The 25,695-nt window shown below is 40.1% G+C and overlaps 1 non-coding gene across 1 annotated transcript; it reads left to right on the top strand.

The window, feature by feature from the left end:
• Positions 1-15,252: 15,252 nt before the first annotated feature.
• LOC112085726 lies at positions 15,253-15,358 on the top strand. Its single transcript, XR_002899025.1, has one exon. It is a non-coding gene; the product is annotated as a small nucleolar RNA R71 (small nucleolar RNA).
• Positions 15,359-25,695: the final 10,337 nt, after the last annotated feature.

Raw genomic sequence — 25,695 nt, 5'->3', positions numbered from 1 at the left:
CTACTTTTAGTCTTCTTTCCCCTTTTGTGAAAAAACTACTGAATACACTTTGTTTTAGAGAGTTTAAAATCGATTTGCAGTTTCTTTCCTTCTTGTTCATCATTTCTTATCATCAAAATCAACTTCTAATCATGATTAACAACACATCTTCCAAAGGATCTAGTGTGTTGATCATGATTAGTGAGTAGTTACCTTAATGAGGTTCTAGATGTGTAGGTTAGGGTGCTAAAGTGTTAGATTAGGAGTGCTTAGGGCTAGATTCATTGGTTCATTTCTCTAAACAACTGTTCTCTATGCTAGATCCTTGATAATCACTTGAGATCTAGATTCTGGGAATTTCATGCACCAAAAGTGTTTGATGAAATTCCTGAAAGAGCTGTGTTAGAGGTTTAAGTAATTTTTCATCATGGGAATGATTTGTTAAATGCTTGAATGATCATTGAGAACTGTTTATTAATGCATATTGATTCATATTTCACAAATGGGAATTTGGTTTGAAAATGGATTAGTATAGGGGTTAATACCTTCATGAGAGGATTAACCTAGATTAGAGTTCTTAATCACTTGAATCATGTCTCATCATTGTCATTAGCATTTCTAGTTTAACACCAAAGCACCCTAACCATCTATCATGTCTAGAATCTCATGCCTCCATCATATCATATTCACACCATTTGTCATTGTCATTTGTCTTTAAACCTGTTTAAGTTGTTAGTTATCATTAGTTAACCAAAATCACTCTTGTTTGCTTGAATTAAGAACTTGATCACATAGTTTAGTGTCTTGTGCCATTGGACCTCTTCTATTCTCTGGATGTCTTTGTGATCTAGGAGCATCAGTCAGCTTGATGCCATTCTCCATAGCAAAGAAGCTGGGCTTTAGAGTGTTCAAGCCTGCAAGGATCTCACTTATCCTTGCAGATAGATCAGTTAGATTGCCTGTTGGTATGTTGGAAGATCTACCTGTCAAGATAGGTGGTTTTGAGGTTCCAACAGATTTTGTTGTGCTGGAAATGGATGAGGAACCAGTAGATCCTCTTATCTTGGGCAGGCCATTCTTAGCAACTGCAGGAGCTATTATTGATGTGAGAGGTGGGATAATAGAGCTTCAACTTGGGTCTGAAAAGCTCAAGTTTGATGTGAATGAGATGATGAAGAAACCCACCATTGAAGGTCAATGTTTCTTTGTGGAGACAATAGATCAGTTGGCTGATGAGTTGCTTGAGGAGCTGAACACTGAGGATCCTCTTCAACCTGTTCTCTATGCTAGATCCTTGATAATCACTTGAGATCTAGATTCTGGGAATTTCATGCACCAAAAGTGTTTGATGAAATTCCTGAAAGAGCTGTGTTAGAGGTTTAAGTAATTTTTCATCATGGGAATGATTTGTTAAATGCTTGAATGATCATTGAGAACTGTTTATTAATGCATATTGATTCATATTTCACAAATGGGAATTTGGTTTGAAAATGGATTAGTATAGGGGTTAATACCTTCATGAGAGGATTAACCTAGATTAGAGTTCTTAATCACTTGAATCATGTCTCATCATTGTCATTAGCATTTCTAGTTTAACACCAAAGCACCCTAACCATCTATCATGTCTAGAATCTCATGCCTCCATCATATCATATTCACACCATTTGTCATTGTCATTTGTCTTTAAACCTGTTTAAGTTGTTAGTTATCATTAGTTAACCAAAATCACTCTTGTTTGCTTGAATTAAGAACTTGATCACATAGTTTAGTGTCTATCACCACATTCTTGGATTGATTAACCTCTTTGTGCTACTTTGACAAGGGGATTGATAGCCCTGAGACCCTAAAAAGTCTTGTCTATCAGTTAGTGCACCAATAGTTCAGGCACCAGACTGGTCACTTCCTTTTGAGGTCATGACAGATGCATCTGACTTTGCTGTTGGAGCAGTGCTTGGGCAAAAGAAAGACAAGAAGCTGCATGTGATCTACTTTGCCAGTAGAACACTTGACTCTGCACAAAAGAAGTATGCTACAACTGAAAAGGAAATGCTGGCAATAGTTTTTGCCTTTGATAAGTTCAGAAGCTATCTGGTGGGATCAAAAGTCATAGTATACACTGATCATGCAGCCCTCAGGTATTTGATGACCAAGAAAGATGCCAAGCCAAGGCTGTTAAGATGGGTTTTATTGCTCCAAGAGTTTGATATGGAAGTGCTTGATAAAAAGGGCATTGAAAATGGGGCTGCAGACCATCTCTCAAGGCTGAGGATTGAAGAGAAGGTCCCCATAGATGATGCTTTGCCTGAAGAGTCTCTGATGGTGCTCCATTCCTACTTGGAGTTTGAGGAAGTAGAGAGCATTCAAGAAAGGAGGATGCCTTGGTTTGCAGACATAGTGAACGATCTTGCATGTGGGGTGGAGCCTCCTGAATTAGATGCTTACAAGAGGAAGAAGTTCTTCAGAGATGTCCAGAGATACCATTGGGATGAGCCCTACCTCTATGTTCTGAACAAGGATCAGCTGTATAGAAGGTGTCTTGCTGAAGAGGAGATGCAACTTGTGTTGCAAGAATGTCATGGTTCTGCTTTTGGAGGTCACATGGGGGCGTTCAAAACTGTGGCCAAGGTTCTTCAGAGTGGGTTTTGGTGGCCTACAATGTTCAAAGATGCTCAGTTGGTGGTTTCAGCATGTGATGCCTGTCAGAGGCATGGGAACATATCAAAGAGGAGTGAGATGCCTCAAAACCCCATTCTAGAAGTTGAGATCTTTGATTGCTGGGGATTGACTTTATGGGACCTTTCATTTCATCCTATGGGAATCAGTACATTCTTGTTGCTGTGGACTATGTGTCCAAATGGGTTGAGGCCATTGCTTCCCCTACCAATGATTCCAAGGTTGTTGTGAAGCTGTTCAAGAGCATTATCTTCCCAAGGTATGAAGTCCCAAGGGTTGTTATCTCTGACGGTGGATCTCATTTTGTGAACAAGACTCTGGAAAGTTTATTGAGAAAGTATGGAGTGAAACAAAAGATAGCTACTCCTTATCATCCTCAAACTAGTGGCCAGGTTGAAGTATCCAATAGACAAATCAAAGCCATTCTTGAGAGGACTGTTAGCTCAAGCAGAAAAGATTGGAGCAAAAGGCTAGATGATGCATTGTGGGCTTATAGGACTGCCTTTAAAACTCCAATTGGGACATCACCATTCAGTCTGCTATATGGGAAGAGCTGCCACCTTCCTGTTGAGCTGGAATACAAGGCCATGTGGGCTGTGAAGTTGCTGAACTTTGATATCAAGACAGCTCAAGAGAAAAAGGGTCATGCAACTCCCTGAACTTGAGGAGATTAGGCTTGAGGCTTTTGAAAGCTCAAAGATCTATAAGGAGAAGACCAAGATTCTGAAAAGAGAGTTCAAAAATGGTGATTTAGTGTTGCTTTTCAACTCTAGACTTAAGTTGTTTCCAGGGAAGCTTAAGTCTAGGTGGTCTGGACCTTTTAAAGTTCTTGAAGTGAGGCCTTATGGTGCCATTGTCTTGGAAGGAAAGAATGGTCAGGAATTTGTGGTGAATGGACAGAGAATCAAGCATTACTTAGTTTCACAAGGGAAAGAGGAAGCTACAACAGTTCCTCTTCTTGATCCACCAGCCTGTTAAACAGGTTCTCAAAGTCAAACTTAGAGACTTTAAACAAAGTGCTCTTGGGAGACACCCCAAGCTTATCTTTCTACATAGTTCTTTTGATTTCTTCTCTTTTCTTTTATGTTTTAGAACTTTTTGATGGGTTTTGTGAGTTGGTCTCAGGTACTAGGTGATCTTTGGAAGACATAGCTCAGTGATGAATGGAATGGAGCATGTGAGAGAGCTGAGAGAAGTGTTTAAGGCCAGAAAAACTTGAAGAACGACTCAGTGCTACCTAGGTGTGCGGGTTAGTGCATGAAGAGCCCAGGCCGCAGCAAGACTCGCAATTTACTCCGGCCTGGGCGTGCTACCTGGTGTCAAAGGAACCTGGCCGCACGAAACCATGAGAAGCCCGAAATGTTTAAGTCCCAGTTACTGCGGCTTGGGAGTGCGGGTCAGAAGAGAGGAAGCTAGGCCGCACACCCATTCGCAATTTACTCCGGCTTAAGTTTGCGACCTAGAAGCATGGAAGCCGAGCCGCACCAGAAAGAAGAAGGCCGAGAGTTCTAAGTGCTAAACTGTGCTACCTGGTGCTGCGGCCTGAAACCCAAGGAGGCTAAGTCGCACGATCATTCGCAATTCACTCTGAGATAGTCGTGCTACCTGGAAAGAAGAAGGCCAGGCCGCACTAAACAGAAGGAGTCCAAAACGCCTAAGTCCAAAACTGTGCTAGCTGGTGCTGCGGGTTAAAAGAAAGGAGTCCAGGCCGCATGAAGACTCGCAATTCACTCCGGGTCAGCTGTGCTAGCTAGGAACATGGAGGCCAGGTCGCAGCATGAAGAGAACGGCCAAGGAGCTTAAGTGACAAAACCTGCGGCTTAGGTGTGCTAGCTGGGAACATGAACACCAGGTCTGCGGCATAGTCGCGCTACCTGGAAACAGAGGAAACCAAGTCGCACATGCACTCTCAATTTACTCCAAGTTGGGCGTGCCAGCTGGGAATATGAAGACCAAGCCGCAGCAAAAAGAGGAACGGCCAGAATGTATAATTAACAAAAGCTGCGGGATGGTTGTGCTACCTGGGAACAAAGAAGACCAACCCGCACATCCATTCGCAAATTACTCCGACTTGGTCGTGCTAGCTGGTTGCAATGGATTCCAGGTAGCAGAACTGAGAAAAGATAAAACTGGGCTGAAGGATCTTTACTGCGAGTTAGTCGTGCGGGTTAGACAGAGGATGACCAGGTAGCACAAAAATCTTTCCGGTTCTGCACCACGACGGTCACACGGCTCGATCCCGACGGTTCCCGGACGCAAAAAAGAGAGAAAGGAGGCCGGTCAATGAGAAAAGGACGGGTCAAAGCCTGGACTGGTCAAATAGATCTATTGACCACCAGTCCAAAGGCTTGACCCTGTCCCACACTCTCTCTTCACCACAACAAACCCGAGTTTGCAACCCTTTCACTCATTTCTCTCCATTGTTTTCATCATATCTCTCTCATTTCTCCACCAAAATTGTTGATTCAAAGTGCTCTGAGCTCGTTTTTGAATTGTTAACATCATCCTGATTGCATTTCGAACTCGTTGCATCTTAATCCCAAGGTATTTCATCCTGTTAAAACTCATCTCTTTCCATGTTCTTCAATGGTGATTTTTGAACTTTCAGGTGTGGAATCGATTTTGATAGGTTGTTTTAGACCTTGGGATTATTTTTATAAATGCTAGGGTGCTAGATAGTCTTGGAAAACAGAGCACTTTGTTGGTAATTCCTTGTTCTTCAATTTTGAAAATTGTTGCAAGTAATTAATGAAAGAAATCGATTTTTTTTAAAAAAAAAAAGAAGAAAAAAAAATAGATGAATTGGTTTCTTGCTGAGTCCCTGCTTTGCACTCTTGTTTTTGCATTGCTATGAACTTATTTGATTGATTCTTGGCTTGAGAAACTTGTTCATGTGCTGTTGATATCGATTCTTGCAACAATTTTTTCAAAATTTTGAAGACTTTTGTGAGGCTTATCCTTGTACTAACAATATTTTTGAGAATCTCTTGGCAGATGACTGAAAGAACCAACTCTTTGGCCAGGAATAAGGGTACTGCATCAAAAGGCAAAGGTTTGGTCTCAGGAACTTCAAAGCCAAGAGACAAAGGTCAAGGTGCAAAGAATACCACAAAGCAAGGAAAGTGTGATCCAGCGCCAATAAGGACAAGGCCTGAAGGAAGAGCCTTGATGGTTGCTTCTGGTTCCAAGAAAAAGGGAAACAGTTGGCTGTGGTATCTGAGAGTGAACAGACTGAAAGTGACTCAAGCAGCTCAGTTGGTGGTTCCCAAGGCACCATTGAAGAGGGATCAAAGAAGTTCAAGAAAACTGAACCAGAAACACTTGATTATCTGGCTAAGTTTCAGCAGATAGAGATCCAGCAAGGGAGATTCCCTGATTTGGACTTTCTGAAGAAGATTGGCCTCTATGAAGATGTCAAGACTTTGCTTGGGAACATGGGTGTTGAGTCACTTTTGGAGATGAGAGAAATCGCTTATGAGCAAGAGTCTCAAGAGTTCTTGGCCTCCTTTGAAGCTTTCATTTACTACCCAAGGGATTCAAGAATCATTCAAGGAGATGGGCTTGGACATGTGGAGTTTACTGTGAAAGAGAAGGAGTATTCAGTGTCATTCAGAGAATTGAATGAGATCTTTGGGTTTTCCGCACCTAGAAATGAACTTCTCTCCAACCAGGTCAATCTCAGAAAAGATGAGATCCAACTTCTATGGAGATCAATTGCTTCTGGGAAGTACACAGCTGGAACAGCTAAGTCCTCTTGGATAAGGAATCCAGTTCTGAGATATGTACACAAGATTCTCTCTCACAGCTTCTACTTCAAGATTGATGTTGGAAGAGTTCACAAAGGAGATCTGATGCTTCTTGGTGTAGGGCTGAGACCGCTGATGCCAACACATGAAGATGGGGAACCCTATGAAGGGTATGAATACCCACTTTGCCTTGCATCTCAATTAGCAAGGTCTTTGATGTTCTACAAAAAGTGCATGTGGGGTTCTACAAAGCAAGATGCAAAGCTGGCCCATGGATGGGTGGTAACAAAGATCTTGAAAGCCATGGGGTACAGATTCAAGGAGAACAAGGCAAAGTTTGATCTGATTAATGAAGCACATTTGTGTAAGATTGGCTTCCTCCAAGGAAGAGTGGGTACCAAGGTAGTCTACAACTTCAAGACACTCATCAGTGAGCCAGCCCAAGTTCTCCTACCCAATCCCTCCATCACCACAGTCCAAGTTAAAAGGAACATTCACTTCTTCTTGCTGAAGGAAGAGCTGTACAATGTCCAAACTGATCCACCAATCCTCACATACAAGCAAGCTTGCAGAGAAGAAGCCTCCAAGGGAAAGAAAGCAACCGCTGAAGATGCTACCACAAGTGCAGCTGGTGCTCAAGATGCTGATCTGCCTCCACCTCAAAAACGTTTTGGTGGAAACAGATATCACTTTGATGATTACAACTGGGAGGAACCAGGCACTTCAGGGTTCAGAGCTCAACAAAAGATTGGTATTCTCCAACAATGGTGCAAGTACCAAGACAAAACCATCCACAAGATGGTCAAATGCATCAAGGAGATGAAGAAGAGGATCAAGAAGCTTGAAAACCCTTGCAAAGGTGGGGCTCCAGCACCGGTTTCACCAAGGAACAGAGAGGAAGTTGGGGAGAGTTCCATGCACTGCACAGCCTTGGTCATATATGGAACCACTTGGGTAGATCTTGACGACGGGTCTGATGAGGCCAGCCACCATTCTTGGGAAACACCATCAGGCCACACTTCAAACCCCTCCTACTCATTGGGGTCTGACTTCAACAGCCACAGGTAACACTCAAAACCATGTAAATAGCATGTAGTTTTCTTTTTCTTTTGCATTTTACTTGTTTACTTTGTTTTAACTCCTTTCTCATACTTTTATAACACGAGGGACTGTGTTATTTAAGTGTGGGGGAGGAGTTTCATCCTTCACTAATCATGTTTTCTCTTTTCTTATTTTATACTTTGAGTCTTGAGTCACATTCTAGTTGCATATACATGTAGTCTCATCTAAGTGCATATAAAACAAAAAAAAAATGGAAAAATCTGAAAAATTTACACAAAAAAAAAATGATCATGTAGTTGCATTCTCATTTTTAGGATTGAGTCTAGATTGCATATGCATGTAGGTTGCATCTTTCAGGGAATAATGATAGGTTTCCTAGAGAGTACATCACTTTGAGAACTTGAACTAAATATGCTTGTGAATCTTTTTCTGTGCTTGCAAAGTCTGAAATGATCTGAATCTGAGAAGCAAGTTTGAATTGAACTCAACTCTAATTAAGTGAGAACCTTGAACTTGACTTGAAAATATCTTGTGATGCATTGTTTGAAAAAGCTTGTGGATACCGATATACATACTTGAGCTAGAACCATTGTTTTTACCACTCTTTTCCTTAGCTCAAGTAGCTGAATCCACATCATGGATCAGTTCCCTTACCTTGAACCCATCCTTCTTTCAAGCCAATGTTTGTGTTTGAATTGAAAGGCCACCTTGGATCAAACTTAGCAGAAAGTGTTAGGTTTAGAGCGACAAGGGCAGGTCTCATTGAGTGCTGTGTTCCAACATCAAGGAACTGAGAGTTTTGGCGAGGAATAAGTGTGGGGGAAAAGACTTGTTGGTGAGTGGAAAAAGGTGAGATGAGTGGGAATGAGAGAGTGGAAATAGCTAGGGGAATGAAAGAAAAAGAAATCAGTCTTTGTGTTTTGAGAAAGTGAGCTCTGGTTTATTGAAAAGAAAGAGTCTAGCCTCTAAGTAAAAAGGAAAGAAGCCAAAAGGCTCAAATGTTTTGAAAAGAAAGAAAGAAGAGGCTAGAGGTTGTAAAAGAAAAAGAGCTGTGTAAAGTTTGAGTTCCAAGACTTGAGAGTGAAAGTGAAAAGTAAATCCCCTAGTGAGAGGAAAATGAGAGTGAAAAGTGAGGATTTTTGAGCAAGTGAGGAAGCTTTGAGTAGAGGGTGGGGTGTGATGAGTCTTTGCCCTTGTATGCATAGGTTGCTTTTTACCTTTAGCATTCTGCCAAAGTTTGATCATTCATAGAGAGATCCCTTCGCTGCATGAAACCCACTTGAACACTGATGAGATCATTTTAATCTCATAGCCACTCCCTAGCCAAGCCAGCTTGTTTAAACATTGCATCATGAGATCCACTTGGTAAAAAGCTTAATGAATGTGAAAGAGTTGAGAGAGAGGAGAACTTGTGGAGATTCCTTGTGGAGGTGAGATATATCTGAGTATGGCTTTGCATTGCATAATTGAGCATGAACCTTGAATTTTCATTGTGATCACTTCTCTCAAAAAGGAAATGTGAACTCCCATGCATTCAACCTCTTTCTCTCATTTGTTCTTGTTTGCTTGAGGACAAGAAAAGGACAAGTGTGGGGGAGTTGATATGTTCATAATTTGCATCATTTAGGTTGCATAATTCATTCTAAATAATGTTTTATTCCATGGGTTTTAGGTCCTTAGGGTTTGTTTTAGAACTTAGGAGATGCATTAGGTCCCAATGAGTCTTTGCATGTTTTGAGTGTTCATCAGGTGCATTTGGAGCTGAAAAGATGAATCCAGGAGGTGGAATGGTGATCAAAGCTTGAAAAGTGGCAAAAATTGGGTCTATGGAGGTTATCGGCCATTCTCGCTGGCCAGGAAGGTTTTCTCGGCCATTTTCACGTACCGCGGGTAAACTTTGTCGACCAAAACACGTACCGCGAGTGAAGTGTATCGGCCAAAATCTCCGGGTGCAAACATGTCTCAGAAATCGCCTGTCCGGGGAACCTTCCGATCCGATTCAGATGGCGGGTGCTTCATAGAAGTTGGAGAGCATTGGATCATGGTCTCATAGCAAGTAGAGTCGTGGAATTCGGACGCGTGAGCAGAGAGTTAAGCTCGTCGGAAGGAACCCCTGTCTCGCAGGTATTCCGGACCGAGCAGATCAGTTCTGAAGGATGCGAAGGACGGTGCACTTCCAGGCCGATTCAGTTTCCGGGGCCTTCATGAGAATCAGAGACATTTAAGTCTTCTTTCCACAACGTCCAAGAGCATTCAATTCGGATCTATGAGCAGGAAGATACGGTCTCCGGAATGGACACATGTCTAGACGCCTCTCTCTGGTCGTGTACATGCACTGCAAAGATGTGCCCTCCAGGAAGCCTTACACTTCCCAAGAACCGAAGCTTCCTTCACCAAAGTTGGAGATAATTGAGTCCTCTGTCTTCTGCGACCAAAATCATTCAATTCGGACAAGTATCATAGAAGTTACACTCTCCGGAATGCGAAGTGGTCTAAGCTGCTCTGAATGCTGCGAGATGGTCTTGCGACTTGGTTAACCCGCAGGCCTGAAGATGAACGCCTGAATGCTGATGCTGCGAGTTGAAATGTGCGGGTAAACTATCACTGGAAGAGGTCTGATGCTCCCGAGCAAGAGAAATGCTAAGTCCACAATCGTGCGACTTAGGCATGCGAGTTAGCCGCGCCTGGAACTAAGCCGCACGATCACTCGCAAATCACTCCGACTTGAGCCTGCGACCTAGATGGAATAGAGACCAACCCGCACAGTTTGTACATTCCCTAGAAACCGCCTTAGTCCTGCGAGTTCGAGAGGAAGGAGACCAAGCCGCAGCAACACTCGCAAAACACTCCTACTTAGGCGTGCGGCTAAGACAAGGCGATTCAGGCTTCACAAGACAAGTCTTCATCTACTGCGACTTAGGTGTGCTACCTGGGACATACTGGACAAACCCGCAGTAATTCCCACCTTATCCATTAAAGCCGGGTCGGGACCCGGTTTGTTCCGGGCTGACCTGGTTCGTTTTTAAGGAAGTATAAATACTTTTAGGGTTTTATGGGAATGAACTAAGCTTTATTCCCTTTGTCTCTTGCCTCTTTTGTGAAAAAGACTCCACCAAGAAGAGAAATATCGATTTTTGGCCATTTAATCAAGAGAGTTTAAGAGATTTTTGTGTTTAAAAGCTGCTTTCTTCTTAATCTATCATCTCCATCTCCATTTCTCATCATTAATCATGCTAGTCTTCTCAACTTGCAAAGGTTTAAGAGAGATTAGTATGATTAGTGAGTAGTCACCTTAATGAGGTTTTAGATGTGTAGGTTAGGGTGCTTAAGTGTTAGATTAGGAGTGCTTAGGGCTATACTCATTGATTCATTTCTCTAAACAGCTGTTCTCTATGCTAGATCATTGATAATCACTTGAGATCTAGATTCTGGGAACTTCATGCACCAAAAGTGTTTGATGAAATTCCTGAAAGAGCTGTATTAGAGGTTTAAGCATTTTCTGCATGATGATGTATTGTTAATTGCTTGAATGATCATTAAGAACTGTTTATTAATGCATATTGATTCATATTTCACAAATGGGAATTTGGTTTGAAAATGGATTAGTATAGGGGTTAATACCTTCATGAGAGGATTAACCTAGATTGGAGTTCTTAATCATTTGAATCATGTCTCATCATTGTCATTAGCATTTCTAGTTTAGCACCAAAGCACCCTAACCAACTATCATGTCTAGAATCTCATGCCTCCATCATATCATATTCACATCATTTGTCATTGTCATTAGTCTTTAATCCTGTTTAAGTTTGCAGTTGTCATTAGTTAACAAAAATCACTCTTGTTTGCTTGAATTAAGAACTTGATCACATAGCTTAGTGTTTATCACCACATTCTTGGATTGATAAACCTCTTTGTGCTACTTTGACAAGGGGATTGATAGCCCTGAGACCATAAAAAGTCTTGTCTATCATGGAGTAGCGTCCTCGCAACCATGTAAATCATGCTTCACCTTTACCATATTCTGCGCTATGATCCAGGCAAAGCAAGCAAGTCGTGGGTCGTCCATAAACGGAATCTGAAGTGTAATGAACTCAGTCTTCAAAACACCTCCCATGTTGGCTCTAGAGAAGATCGTGTGTGCTAAGAGTTTGTGCACAACTCTCACTGCTGGATGAGTAAGAAGGGCTGACTTCGATCTCCCGCTATCATAGACTCCATGACCCATCTCTCTCCACAGGTTAAGATCAGGTTCATCTTCAAGGTAAATGCCATCAGTGTATGGAAGCTTAAGAGCTTCACAAACCTCAGAAATGGTGAGAGAGAAAGGCTGTCCGCGGATAGAGAATGACAAGATGCCATCTAATGCTCTGGGGTTCCTCCTCTTCGTGTGGTGGAGTGTGATAGTCGTTAAGAACTCACGGACTAGCTCAGGATAAGTCAGAAGGTTGAGCTCCATGTAGGGTCTCAGCTTAAGTGCATCGATGTACCAGATCACATCCTCTCTGATTCCAAGCATTTCGAGTGTATGATAATCAATGCAAGGCGTGGGTTTGATGTTCAGCTTCTTGAAACGTCTTGCATAGTCCACCCTTGGGTTTGTCTCCCTCCCAATGTATCGAATCTGTGGTGACTCAGGAGCTGCTCGTGTTTCTCTTGAGTGCTGGAGCAATCTAATCACATAGTTTCTTCTTCTCGGTCTGGCTTGGTTCAGCATGTACTCTCCCAGAGTAGCATCATCGGGAATGTCCTCAGAGCTGCCACTAGTGCGACGGCTCCTTCGGGATCTGGTTTGGTCCATTTTTCTGCAAAACGAAATGATTCTTGGAAAAAAAGTGAATATGGATGCTGATTTTAACACATTAAGATCTGTTATACTAATACTAGTATAAAGAGATTAATTAAAACCATTGGCAAGCAGAAAAGATATTGAATCAGAGAATTCAAGTAGTTCATGACTAAATTCGGATTTTTGATGTTCTTAACATAGAAATCTTCTAAAAATCGGTTTTGATAAGCAATTTCCATGTAAATTCTAAAGGTTACCCAATACTAATCACTAATCACACAAGACTCATTCAAATTCATCAATTTTGCTGTTCCAAATTCGATTTTTATGAAGCATGTAGAATCCAAATTTCAAAAATCTCAATTTCTCTTAAGCTAGGTGTTAAAATCGATTTTTAGATAACCTAAATGGATAGTATATCATTCTTAAGCTATTTCCACCATCAATAGACCAAGATTTGGGTTTTTTAAAGAAAACCCTAAGTTCTAAAATCAAGTAAAAATGGCGAGTTTGAGGTTCATACCTTGCTGGAAACAGAGAATTGATGGCAGAATTGAAATCAGCTTTGAAAAAGAGTGAGGTTGGAGCCAAAAATCTCTTAAAAAGCTTAAGAATTGAAAAATGTGTTCTGTCTCCTAAATCTCCAAATCTTTTGGAAGAGAAGAGAAGAAGGAGTTTTGATCCAAAAAATTTGTTTCTTTTCTCTAAAAAGCGTTTTTGTAGCAAAAACGGAAAATTTCTGGAAATTTTTAAGTTTACGGGAACTTACCTTTTTTGTTCGTACATTAGGAAAGTTTAAAACTTACGGAGGATCTTTTCGTGTTTTCCCGGGAATATTTCAGGACATACCGGGAATCACCAGGTAACACCGGGAATCACCAGGTAACACCAGGCAACACCGAAAAGCGGCAGAAATCCACGGCGTCACCTCAAGACCAACGGCCGCGGTCAGGAGACGCGCGACCGCGGTGATCGAGGGCTCGGCCGCGGTCACATTCACGGTGCCGCGGTCGATGCTTCCTTGGCCGCGGTTCGGTCAGTCGCGACTGCGGCTCTTCCTCCTGCGGCCTTTGTCCAATCTTCTCGTCTTTGCCGGGCCGAGCAGCTAAAAACCTACCTTTTTCTTCTTGGTTTTTCTAATTTTCTGATTTTTTTTTTGTGTTTTTGTTTTATAAAATACCTAAAACTTAAAAAGAAAAAGAAAGCATAAATTGTAAAAAGGAAAAGAAAACTAAAAGAAAGAGTACCTAAATGGATTGCCTCCCATTAAGCGCTTTTGTTTTAAGTCGTTTAGCTCGACGTAAGCATGAGGAATCAGGCTGATTTGAATGGCACTCCACTTGATGTGCCTTTATCATTTCCGGTCGCTGGAGGTTTTACTTCTTCTCCTTGAGGAGCCGTCTTCTTTCCTTTACTCTTCTTTCAGACTTTAATATTGTTTAAAACCCTTTTTGTGTTTTCGATCAGCTCCTGGATTTGGTCCTCACTGGTTTCTGTTGCATCTGGTGGAATGATGATCTTGATCTTTGCAAATGCTTTCGGCTTCTCCTTTTCTTTCTCTTTTGGCCTGTTTCCTTTGCTTGGAAAATCGTCTAAGATAGTCGGATAGTACCTTTTTCGATCCACATTGATAAAAACAGCATGCCGGTTTGCGTGATCGATTACTGCTCCTACTGTAGCTAGGAATGGTCTCCCGAAAATGAGTGGCCTCTCCTTGTCTTTATCCATCTCCAGGACTTGAAAATCTGCTGGAACAATCTTGTCTCCCACTAGAACTTGTAGATCATGAATTGCCCCTTCAGTATCTTTTTGAGATGAATCTCCAAAAATAACTTTAACCGTCGACGTCCTTAAGGTTTTTATGCCCAATTTTTCGGCAAATGTCTTAGACATGATGTTGACATTGGCTCCGGAATCGCACAGGCAGTCTGTAAACTTGATTCCTGAAATGAAACATTGGAAATAAAAGGTCCCGGATCATTGGCTTTTGTAAGGCTTTGAAACGGTGATCGTTCAGGTACCTTAAACGGTGGCTGCTTGGGATCGATATCTTTGTACAGTGGTACAAAGATTGGGGTTTCTTCTTTCTTTCCATCGGTTCCGGCCTCTTCTTCGGGCAATGTGGTTATGGCGTTGCAAAACTTCTTAGGGTTATCTTCAACTCTTCTTGGAAGAACTCCACTTTGCCTCTTCATAGAGTCGGCTGTTTGGGCGACTTGCACGTCTAGCTTTTTGACGTGCGAAGATAAAGATTCGAACTTACCGTTCAGATCATTGTACATGCAGTCAACTTTCACGTTCACGTCTTTAGATGCTTTTTCGTTCGTCATAACGAGCTGTTGGATAGACTGTTCAAGTCTACCGATGTGTGAAGCTAGCTGGTTCGTCGTGACTCCCTGCTGTTGTACAAATTGATTCATAAAACCCGTACCTTGGTAGTTATATGGCTGTCGCGGTTGATATGGTACTATTCCTCCAACGTTTCCACCTTGAAACTTGTTTTGGAAGGATTTTTGCTGAGGTGGGTAGTACTGGTCTTGAGGATTCTCCACATTTGGATTGCGGTAAGAGAGATTGTTGTAATTTGCATTCCGGAAGTTGTTGTTGAAGCTATTGTTGGAGCGATTTTGATATGGCACCAGTGCTCCTACGTAGTTCACATCTTCTTCTTGAAAGGCTTGATTAATGTGATCGATATCACTAGGTCCTTCATCTTCTGCGCCATTGTTGGTTTCACAAGCATGGATCGGGCGATTGTTGCTCTTCAGAAGCTGGCTCACCATGTTCTTCAACTCGGTTATCTCCTTGTTGTCTGTTCCGACCTGCTTCATCAATCGATCGTATTCAGGACAATCATTGCTATTGGCTTGAGCCAAATTTTCGATGAGAGCTCTTCCTTGGGCTATCGTCTTTTGTCCAAAATCTCCATTGCTAGCTGTATCAATTGAAAGTTTGTATTTTGGTTGCAAACCTCGGTAAAATGTGCTCAGCAGGCTTGATCCATGAAATCCATGGTGAGGACAATCACGTTCATACTCCTTAAAACGCTCCCAGGCTTCATAGAAAGATTCAGTTGGCCCTTGTTGAAAGTTTGAGATCTTTGTTCTTAACTGATTCGACCTTGACTTAGTGTAGAAGTGGTTCAGGAAAGCAGTTCTACATTCTTCCCAATTAGTAATCGATCCTGCAGGCAAAGATTTCAACCAAAAGTGAGCTTTATCTGCTAATGAAAAACGGAACAACTTACACTTTAAATAGTCCGGTGGAACTTGATTTCTTCTCATCATGCTGCAAATTTCTTCAAAGAGCTCAATATGGTCCATTGGATGCTCAGAAGGAACTCCATGTAAATGATTTTGCTTCACCAAATGAGATGATTTGTGGCTTGACTTCAAACTCATTCCGGTACGGAAATGGTACTTGAATCGCAGATCGATTCTGAAAATTTTGAGTAGGTGCATCAAAATCAGCTATTCGATGATTTCTGGCTTGTCTTCGTTGTTGATTTGCTTGCTGAACAGGGCGGTTAATGCGTCCATTCAGCTGCATTCCTTGGTTGTCACCATCGGCTGCATTGATATGTGCATCAGGGTCTTCACGCTCTTCTCTATCGCGATTATGGTGGTTTCTTGGAAGAACCTCATCCTCCTTTTCATTCTGTCGAGCATGATCACCTCCTCTGTGATCATTCTCTTCAATTTCTCCATGTTTGGACCCGTCTTGGTCCATATTTAAATTTCGATTAATAGGACCTCCAGGCTGGTCGTTGTTGGCCATTCCTTGCGTTCGTCTCAGTCTTCGAAGTTCTCTTTCGTGTCTGTCTATCTCGTCTAGAATTGGAATATCTCCTGCAGGTCTACACCTGGTATTCATGCAATTCAGAGAAAAACAAAAGAAGGGAAAGATAGTTCAGCAAAACTTTAAGAAAGAACTAGAGATCAGGTGTCTAGAACAGAAGTTAAAACAAGAAAAATAACAAAAGGCAGCGAAACAAATCCCCGGCAACGGCGCCAAAAACTTGATGTCGTGTCAACTGCACAGCTAATCAAATGAAAGCCGCAAGTGCACAGCTAATCAGTTGTAGTATTTAGGGATCGAATTCACAGAGATTTGTGTGTCTGGTATTCTTCTACGGTTTTTAACTTTATGTCTAGACTAGATTGGTTTTTAAATGTTGGTTGTTTATCACGAATTAAACTAAAACAAGAGAAAGGAAATAAATCTATCCTAGAAAGCAAGTAAAGAAATCGAATGGAAGGCAAGTAAAGCAAGTAAAATATCGAATGAAAGGCAATTAAAGCAAGTAAAATATCGAACTAAGAAAATTGAAATGCAGGTCTAAGTAAGCAAATAAAAATCGAATGAATTGTAAACTATGGCTTAAAACGCTGAGCTTTTGGGAACTCTAAGGGATCATAATCGGTTTCAACACTAAGGTAGAAAGATTGGGATTGACGGATAACGATATATGGGTTCTAGAGCTAGAGTACGGCGGTATGACTACGTCACTGTCGTGATCATAACCAACTGTTTCTCGCAACCCTGACCAGTAGGTTTCCACTCTGGCCCTGGAAGGGAGAGAACGCAAGAGCTGCACAAGACTCGTCAATACTCACGATCTCGTGATGTTGATCTGATGTGGGTGTCGAGGGTGTGTCAAGTTTTACCCTAATTGAAATCAATAGCCGCAAGTGCACAGCTGATCAATTGTAGTACTTAGGGATCGAATCCACAGGGAAGGGGGATCTTTTGCTGCAAAAAGCCTTTGAAATAAGTTAAAGTAAGGAAGTCTAGAACAAAAACGGTTTAGTGGCGGTTTGGTGGTGTCTTTAAAATGTAAAAACAAAATATTAAAAGAGAGTACGGAAATTAAATGGCGTAATAACTAAACTTAACAAAAATAACTAAAAATGATAAAAACGGATATTCTAATGCTTAAATGAAAATGAACTAAAAAGGAAAGACAATATTGAACTAAAGCTTAAAGAAAAATCGGTGTAAATCAATGGAGAAAAGGCGTTGGGGTTCAAGGAAATTTTCTCTGGGGTACGAACGATTCAAAACATTGCTAGAGAGGAAATTTTGTAAGATCTTAGCTTAAACTTTTCGAACTGGAGTCACGGACGTATGAATACGCCACTGTCGTGATCATAGACAACTATCTCTCTCAACCCAGACCAGTAGGTTTCCACTCTGGCCCTGGAAGAGAAGAGATGCATTATGTTTAAGACTCGTCCTAATTCACAAATCGCCCATAGGTAGGTTTCCACTACTATGTTTGTTTTGCTCTCCCAAACTAGATCTGATACCTGATGAACACTTTCGTGTCACCAAGCATCTGGATCAGATTGTAGTTCATGACGCTACTCTCATGCAGTAAAAACGAATTCAGAAGAAAAAGTTCTAAGATTCAGCTCAATAGCCAATGGAATCCTCATCGAACATATACATCCCCATCAAAAATCCCTTAATCCCAACAATAAACTACTCAGACATAGTGAACGAAATCAAAGACATAGTATTAAGAAGTAGAATAGAAACCGAAATTGAAAAAGAAAGAACAAGGGTTCAAGAGAACAAATCTCTCTCTCCCTAAAAGCTAAAGCAAAAACAATGAAAGTATGAAGTAAATAATTCGGTTCTCTAAGGTTCTAGGGCTCCTAAGACATGTACTTATAGTGCTCAAGACCTCTCTGGACGTCACTTAGGGTTTCTCCAAATGTGGGCTTCAGAAATGGGCTTTTTGGGCTTGGAGGTTGAAGGCCGCGGTCGGGAGTGCTCTGACCGCGGGGAATGTATGGTTTGCCGCGGTCGGGATGCTCCTGACCGCGGGAAAATGCTTTTTGGCCGCGGGTGGAAGTGCTGGCCAGCTGGTTTACGGGACATCTTGCTCTTTGCGTATCTTTTGATTGAACCGTTGAATTGCCAAGCTGTAAAGTGCACTGGAAAGCTGATACTTCCATCTTTAAGGTCTCCAAATTTGAGCTGGATCAGACGGTGAGAAGGCCTTCAATCATGGGTAAACTTCTGACGGTTTGACTCTGAGCTGAAATCTGGTTTTCTATCCATTTTGTTAAGCTTTTCCCTAAGTTACCTGAAAAGAGTCTTGGAACTACAAATACTAGAAAAACGTGATAAAAGTACTTAAAAGCAATTAAAAACACATAAAAAGTATTTCAAAACGATCCATAAAAGTGGTCAAAATACGGTGTTATCATCTCGCTGCAGGTAGGTTTCCACTCCTACGGAAAAATCGCCTGTTTCATTCTAGGGCTGATACTTAATGAAAACTTTCGCAACACTAACTATCTAGATCAGATACTAGGTGACCAATCAAGCATACATGCAATAAGAACAAGAATAAACAGAGAACAGGTCGAAATCCCAGATCTATAAACCTAGATGTCTTAATCGATTATGAGAGCCCCTTTCGAGAACCCTAAGCCCAACTCGGGATCTACTCAGACATGGCTGAGGTCGACATCATCATTGGTTTTAGTAAAAGTAATAAAAAACAGTAAAGAAAAGAGATAAAGAAAGCTTCTCTATTGAAGAACTCGGACTTGAACAATCTTCTACAAAAATCTCATAAAAACGGCTAAAGGAAAAGGGTTTCTGTAAAGTATCAAGGGTCTCTCTAAAAACGACCTAAATGACATGTATTTATAGTCTTCAATACTCCAGGGTCTCTAGGTTCCGGAATCAAGGCTGAGAATGACTTTGGGCTTCAGATACATGGGCTTTAATTCGGAGCTTGATGGCGCGGTCGAGAGTGACGTGACCGCGGGATTGAGTGGTTGGCCGCGGTCGGGAGGCTTCTGACCGCGGGAAATAGGTTGTTGGCCGCGGTCGCGTGACTTGCTGGCCGACTTCGAGTGGCTCCGGGGCTAATGGAATATCTTGAGATCCAACCGTTGGAATGTCTCCAAACCAAGTGCATTTGAAAGATGGTTGATTCTTCTATAAGTTGTCCAATTTTGAAGGTGATCAGATGGTGAGAAGGTCTTCGTCTCTCCATGAGAGTTCTGACGGTCTGCATTTATCCAAAAGAGTCTTTTTGTTCCATTTTGTGCCTCTTTATCCCAAATTACCTGAAAAGTCTTTTAAAATCCGGAAACATAGAAATCCTTTGAAAAACTTTGAAAATGGAGTAAAAACACCTGTAAAAGATATTAAAGTGATCCATAAAAATGGTCAACATCCGGTGTTATCAGGGCGACAAGGGCAAGTCTCATTGAGTGGTAAGTTCCATCATCAAGGAACTGAGAGATTTGGCCAGAACTAAGTGTGGGGGAATAATTGTTGGTGAGTGGAAAAAGGAGAGATGAGTGGAAACAAAAGGAGAAGGGTGAGAGCTAGGGGATAGAAAAAGAAAAGAAATCACTCTTGGAAGTTTTGAGTCAAAGAAAGTGAACTCTAGTGTTTTGGAAAGAAAGAGTCTAGCCTCTAAGTGAAAGAAAAAGAAAAGAAGTCAAAGAGCTCAAATGTTCTAAAAAAGGAAAGAAAAAGAGGCTAGAGGTTACAAAAGAAAGTGAAAAAGAGCTGTGTAAAGTTTGAACTCCAAGACTTGTGTATGAAAAGGAAAAGAGAATCCCTTAGAGAAGAATGAGTGTGAAAAGTAAGCAATTGATGAAACTTTGAGTAGAGTGTGCGGTGGGATGAGTCATTGCCCTTGTATGCATAGGTTGCTTTTTACCTTTAGCATGCTGCCAAAGTTTGGTCATTCATAGAGAGATCCTTTTGCCGCATTGAACCCACTCAGACATTGATGAGATCATTTTAGTCTCATAACCTCACCCTAGCCAAACTCTGTTTGTTTAAACAATGCATCATTTGATCCACTTGGCAAAAAGCTTAATGAATGTTAAAGAGTTGAGGAATAGGAGAACTTGTGGAGATTACTGTTGAGTTGATACATCAAAGTATGGTTTTGCATTGCATATTGACCATGAACTTGAATTCTCTTAGTGGTCACTTCTCTCAAAGGAAATATGAACTCCCATGCATTCAACCTCTCTCTCTCATTTGTTCTTGTTTGCTTGAGGACAAGCAAAGGACAAGTGTGGGGGAGTTGATATACTCATATTTTGTCATGTCTAGGATTGCATTTTTGTCCAAATATTGAGTCTCATGCATACATTTAGGTAGTATTACATATATTTGTCTTTGCTTTTGTCTTTAGTTAGGAATTGCATTAGGTCCTAGAGAGTTTTGCACTTTTGGAGAGGTTACAGGTCATTTGGGGCTAATTGGGAGCAATTGGGACAAAAGCCATGGAGAGACCATCACCTTATGTGCATCAGACTCGGACAAATGTTATGGAGCCGACAATCCCTCAACTTTATCACCTGAGAAGGAGGAATTGCACCAGGATTCAGCCTCTGTAGTCTTCATACCGAATCAAGAGGGTCGCGTATAGTTTCCAGAAAACTTGAGATCGTCCTATTTGGAGTTGTGAGCTGAAAGTTACGGCGATAAGAAGCAGTACATGTCTCGGAGCGGATAAAGGACCAAAGCAACGCGCATCAAAGAACCGGTGGAACGAAGCCCTTGCCGACGTCATCTGAACCCAAACCCTTCACCAAATGTGGAGCTGAAGGAACCATCTGGCTCATGGAGTTGACCGATCAAGGTTTGGACCAGTGAGCAAGGAGTTATGAAGGATATGGTGTAAGCGGTCTACATTCATATCGAGAAGGAGTACCGACCAAAATCTGGTCGGTATTACCTTGGAACCTTGACGATTTTGGCTGGCTTTTGGAAGCCAAAATTCCGAAGAAATATCGACGTCCTGCACCAACTGAATCCTGCTGGGTATTGATCCCCCGAAGCTATCCTTAACGCCGCACCGAGGTGAGTTCAGCTGATGTAGCGCCTCGGTGTAACCACTCTCAAATTGCCGAAGAAATATCGACCTCCTGCACCGACTGAAATCTGGTCGATACATTCTCGCTTCATGACGTTTTTGTGGGCCTTTTTGGGGCCAAAGCCTAGTTTGTCCTATGTTGGCCCAGCAAGAAACCCTACCTATATATATGTTTTAGTCATTATCAGCATACTAAGGCTATAATGGTAACCATCAAAAACCAGTTTTCAAAAAAAAGGACCAAAAACCACCTCTCTGTTACCAATCAGAAATTTTCCAAAGCTTCATTTCCGTTTTTCTTTTTTTTTAAATATGATTCACGGATTTGTCCAGCGAGTAAAACGAAATACCGCAAGTAAAACATGTAACGCTCTATTACCCCTGCGGTATAAGCAAAAACCGCTGTACATAACCTTTTTCTTTTTTTTTTTAATTTTTTTTAACTACAAAAGTTTCTATATATGATTAAAGATATACATATAACATTTTCACTTCTTCCCTTCTTCCCTTTAACCAAAAAACGTACATAATCAATTAAAAAAATATAAAATCTTTTAATAAATCAAATACATATAAATAAAATGGGCATATTTTGTTTTCTCTTTCTTTTCTAAATTTTTTTAATTAATAAAAATTATTAAGATATAGCAAAAAAAGTAAAACTATCTCACTTCTTTCTTTCATTTTTATAAACAAACATTATCATAAAAAAAGAAAAAAATAAAAAATTTTAAATAAAATCAGCTTTAAAATAAGTAAGAAGAATAAAGTATATCAACTTACATGTATATGAATCGACTAATTCTCTAATTAGAGTACGGTCAGTTTAATTTAGAAATATATAAAATTAGAATAACACCAACATAAAATTAATTGTAATTACCAAATCAAACTGATCTCCTATCAGTTATAAACAATTTTTATAACTTCTAAAATTATTGAATACATTAGTAAATGTGTAAAAAAAATTGTTTGTGGATAAATCAAATACTTGATGGTATTTTTTGTTGTATTTTTGTTTTAATTGTTATGATTTTTTTTGTTTTTTACTTGATTTAATAGTATATATATCAAAAAAAAAATTATATGATTAAATTTTGATATTTAATGTTCACAAATATATAATGTTTTTACATAAACAAACAATAATACAATATACTAATTCAATATCATATTTATTTATAACTTGTAATTCGTATCGTGTTTTAATTTTTATTCTTCAAACATTTTACTGTGGACCACAAATTGTTTTTTTACCAATCAAACATTATTCTGTACCGCTTATTTGATACAAACCGCACTTGTTCCGCAAATATATTTTTCCGCACGTACCGTAATTGAACCGTACCGCACTCTAAAACCGCTTTTCCCTCACAGCCAAAAACACTATCACCATTCGGACCCTAAGTCTTTTTCTCTTTGTTTTCTTTGCCTCTTTAGTGTAAAAACGAGTTTGATCAAGAGATATCTAGCAGATTTAATCATCTTAAAGCTGTTTCTTATCATTTCTTCATCTCATCTTTACTTTTAATCATGATTAACATCACCTCTTGCAAAAGAAATTGTGTGTTCATCATGATTAGTGAGTAGTTTTCTTTTAAGCTTCTAGGTGTGTAGATTAGGGTGCTTAGATGATTGATTTGTGATGTTTAGGTCCTAGATTCTCATTTCATTTCCTTAGTTAGCTGCTCCTAATGCCAGATTTCCTTGGGAAAGTGAAATCTGGGTTCATAGGCATTCCATGCACCAAAAGTGTTTGATGAAATGCCCGAAAGAGCTAACTTAAGGGTTTATGTTTTAAATGCCATGGGAATGTTTGTTCGAAGCATAAATGACATATTAGAACTGTTTCTTAATGCTCATTGATTCATATTTCACAAATGAGAATTTGATTTGAAAATGGATTAGTGTAGAGGTTAATGCCTTCATGAGAGGATTAATCTAGATTAGAGTTCTAAGTTAAAATGTTTTGATAACATGTGATTGCTTGTTATGTCTTTCTGTAAAAGATTCAGTCTTTCTTTGTTAAAGATTGTTTGGTCACTTATTAGGCTTGGAACATTATGCTTGCTGATTGCTTGATTATCTCTAATGGTTGTTAGACTTGATTAAGTGATTTGCAAAAGGATTTCTGTCATGAGAGTGGATTAATCTGATTAAGAAGCCTAGACTAAAGAGTAGCAAGTGTTGCATTATGTTCTTAGCATCATGAATCAGTATATAAAGCACCCTAATCAAAGATCACATCTAGAGGTTTATCTTTCATCATTTCTTTTATCATCATTTTGTTTGGTTGCTTGCTTTGTTTAGTAGTTAATCATCTTGCTTGCTTGTTTCTTGTTTTATGCTTTCTTGTTTCTTTGTTCACACAAAAATCTTTCTTGTCTCACTTGACTTAAGAATTTGTCACATAAACTAGTGCCTAACTACCACACATTTGGATTGATACCCTTTGTACTGCAAGTGACATAAGGGATTGATAATCCATCTAAGACCTAAAAATCTTACTTATCAGCGATGAAGATGGGGATTCTTCCCCAGATCCATTGTTCTTTCTCCTTTTTATCTTATTAACTTTTCTGTTTCATTCTTTTGCATTCTTTTATGTCTTTCATCATTCATTGCATCATGTAGATTAGTCCCAGAGAGTCAAGTTGTTTGAAGATATTGACAAGCATATATATCGATTAGGAATTCTATTGTTCTAGACCATATTCTAGATCTCATCTCTTCTAAGTTGTTCATAAAGCATGAGAGTAGATTCATGACGTATTCTCTGAGCCTAGGATTGATCAGAGCCACGAGACTGCTGTATCAGATCATCCGTACCTAGCTTCAGAAGAACATAGTCGCTACAGGAGTCGAAAGCTACCTATAGAGAAGATGTGAGCAGACGAATTCAATGTCTAATGCATGATCTTAATTTTAGCATGAGAGTGAGAGTTAATTGCTAGATCTAAGTGATTAGTTGATTAAGGTGACGACAGTTGGTTAATCATACATATGTATATTCTAGTTCCATGCAGATTCCTAGAAACAGATGAAGATAAATCGCCGGAAAGCTAATTGGAAATGCCATCATACATCGATTAGAATAAACCGGAGAAGTCTAAATCGTCACCTATGAGTTTAAGAGTCTTTAGTTTGAGTCAATATGCTTTAGATGTTCTTTTAACAATTCATCTTGCATTGCATTTCTTGTGAATATTAGATTAGGTTTAGTTTAGGACTCTTAACCAAAAACCCCAAAACTTTTATTAGTTTATGACTTTGCTTACTTCCCAGCTTGTTGTTTCTCGCAGATTAGACATCCTCCCTGTGGATCGACACCCTAAGTCCTACAACGTACATCTGTGCACTTGCAGACACTACGGTTTTATAAATTTAAAACTTTTGGAGGACCAACGGGCTTGTTAAAAAAATAATCCTAGGCCCGCAAGCCCATCAAATATGAACAACTTATAAGAGATGAGATCCAGAATATGGTTTACAAACTTAGAAATTCTAATAGAACATGTATGCCTATCGAAAACTCTTAAACAACTTGACTCTCTGGGACAGATATACATGATGCAAGGAATGATAAAAGACATGAAAGAATGCAAAAGATAAAACAGAAAAGTTAATTAGATAGAAAGGAGAAAGAACCATGGATCCAGGGAAAAATCCCCTTCTCCATCGCCTAACCCTAGAAAAACATACACAACTTTATCTAAAGTAGCATCAAGCTCTTCAGTGTTGTTTGTGATCTTTCTCATCTCTTCATTCATCTCTAGCTTGTCTCCGTCAGAGTACCACTTGCTATCTATGAAATCTTTCTCCAAATCTTCAATCAGGACACTACACCCTTGTATTTCTTTAAGTGCATGACGGAGGGTGATTGTGTTCTTCGCCTCTCCTTCAACGTCTTTAAGCCTCTGCTCTAGAATTGCATCATCCTTGAGCTTTTGTTCCTTTAGAGTCTTCATATGATCAGAGAGACATTCGAGCTTCCTGTTAAAATCAATGTACATGGACTTCAATTTCAAACAGAGGTTAGATTCAGCAATAACTTAAAAATTAAGAAACTCATCCAGCTTGGTGTCTAATCGATATAGTTGGAGCCTAAATCGATCATTCTCATTATTCTGGTGCAGAATCTGATGAGGTAAGGGATGAGATGGTCGACGGTTCACCAGGTGTGGCGAATAGGGCTCATCTTGGTGGTGCAGAGCTCGCGAGTCTCCTTGGTGGTGGTTCGGATGAGGTTCTGATCCAGGTTGTTGGCCTAAAGTTGTCGTTTTTTACAAGCCCATTGGTCCTGATGTTTTAAATTTATAAAACCCTGGTGTCTGCAAGTGCAATGATGTACGTTGTAGGACTTAGGCTGTCGATCCAGAGGGAAGATATCTAATCTGCAAGAATCAGAGAGTAAGCAAAATCATAAACTCATGAGGGTTTGGGGTTTTTGGTTAAGAATCCTAAGCTAAATCTAATCTAATACTTACGGTTAATAAAATGCAATACAAATGAATTGTTAAAAGAATATCATAAGGGAGTTCGACTCAAACTTTAGACTCTAAACTCATAGGTGGCGATTTAGA

The sequence above is a fragment of the Eutrema salsugineum genome, unplaced genomic scaffold (assembly GCF_000478725.1).
Source record: "Eutrema salsugineum unplaced genomic scaffold, Eutsalg1_0 scaffold_3, whole genome shotgun sequence".
NCBI lineage: Eukaryota > Viridiplantae > Streptophyta > Magnoliopsida > Brassicales > Brassicaceae > Eutrema > Eutrema salsugineum.
This window is presented reverse-complemented; position numbering and strand designations above follow the sequence as displayed.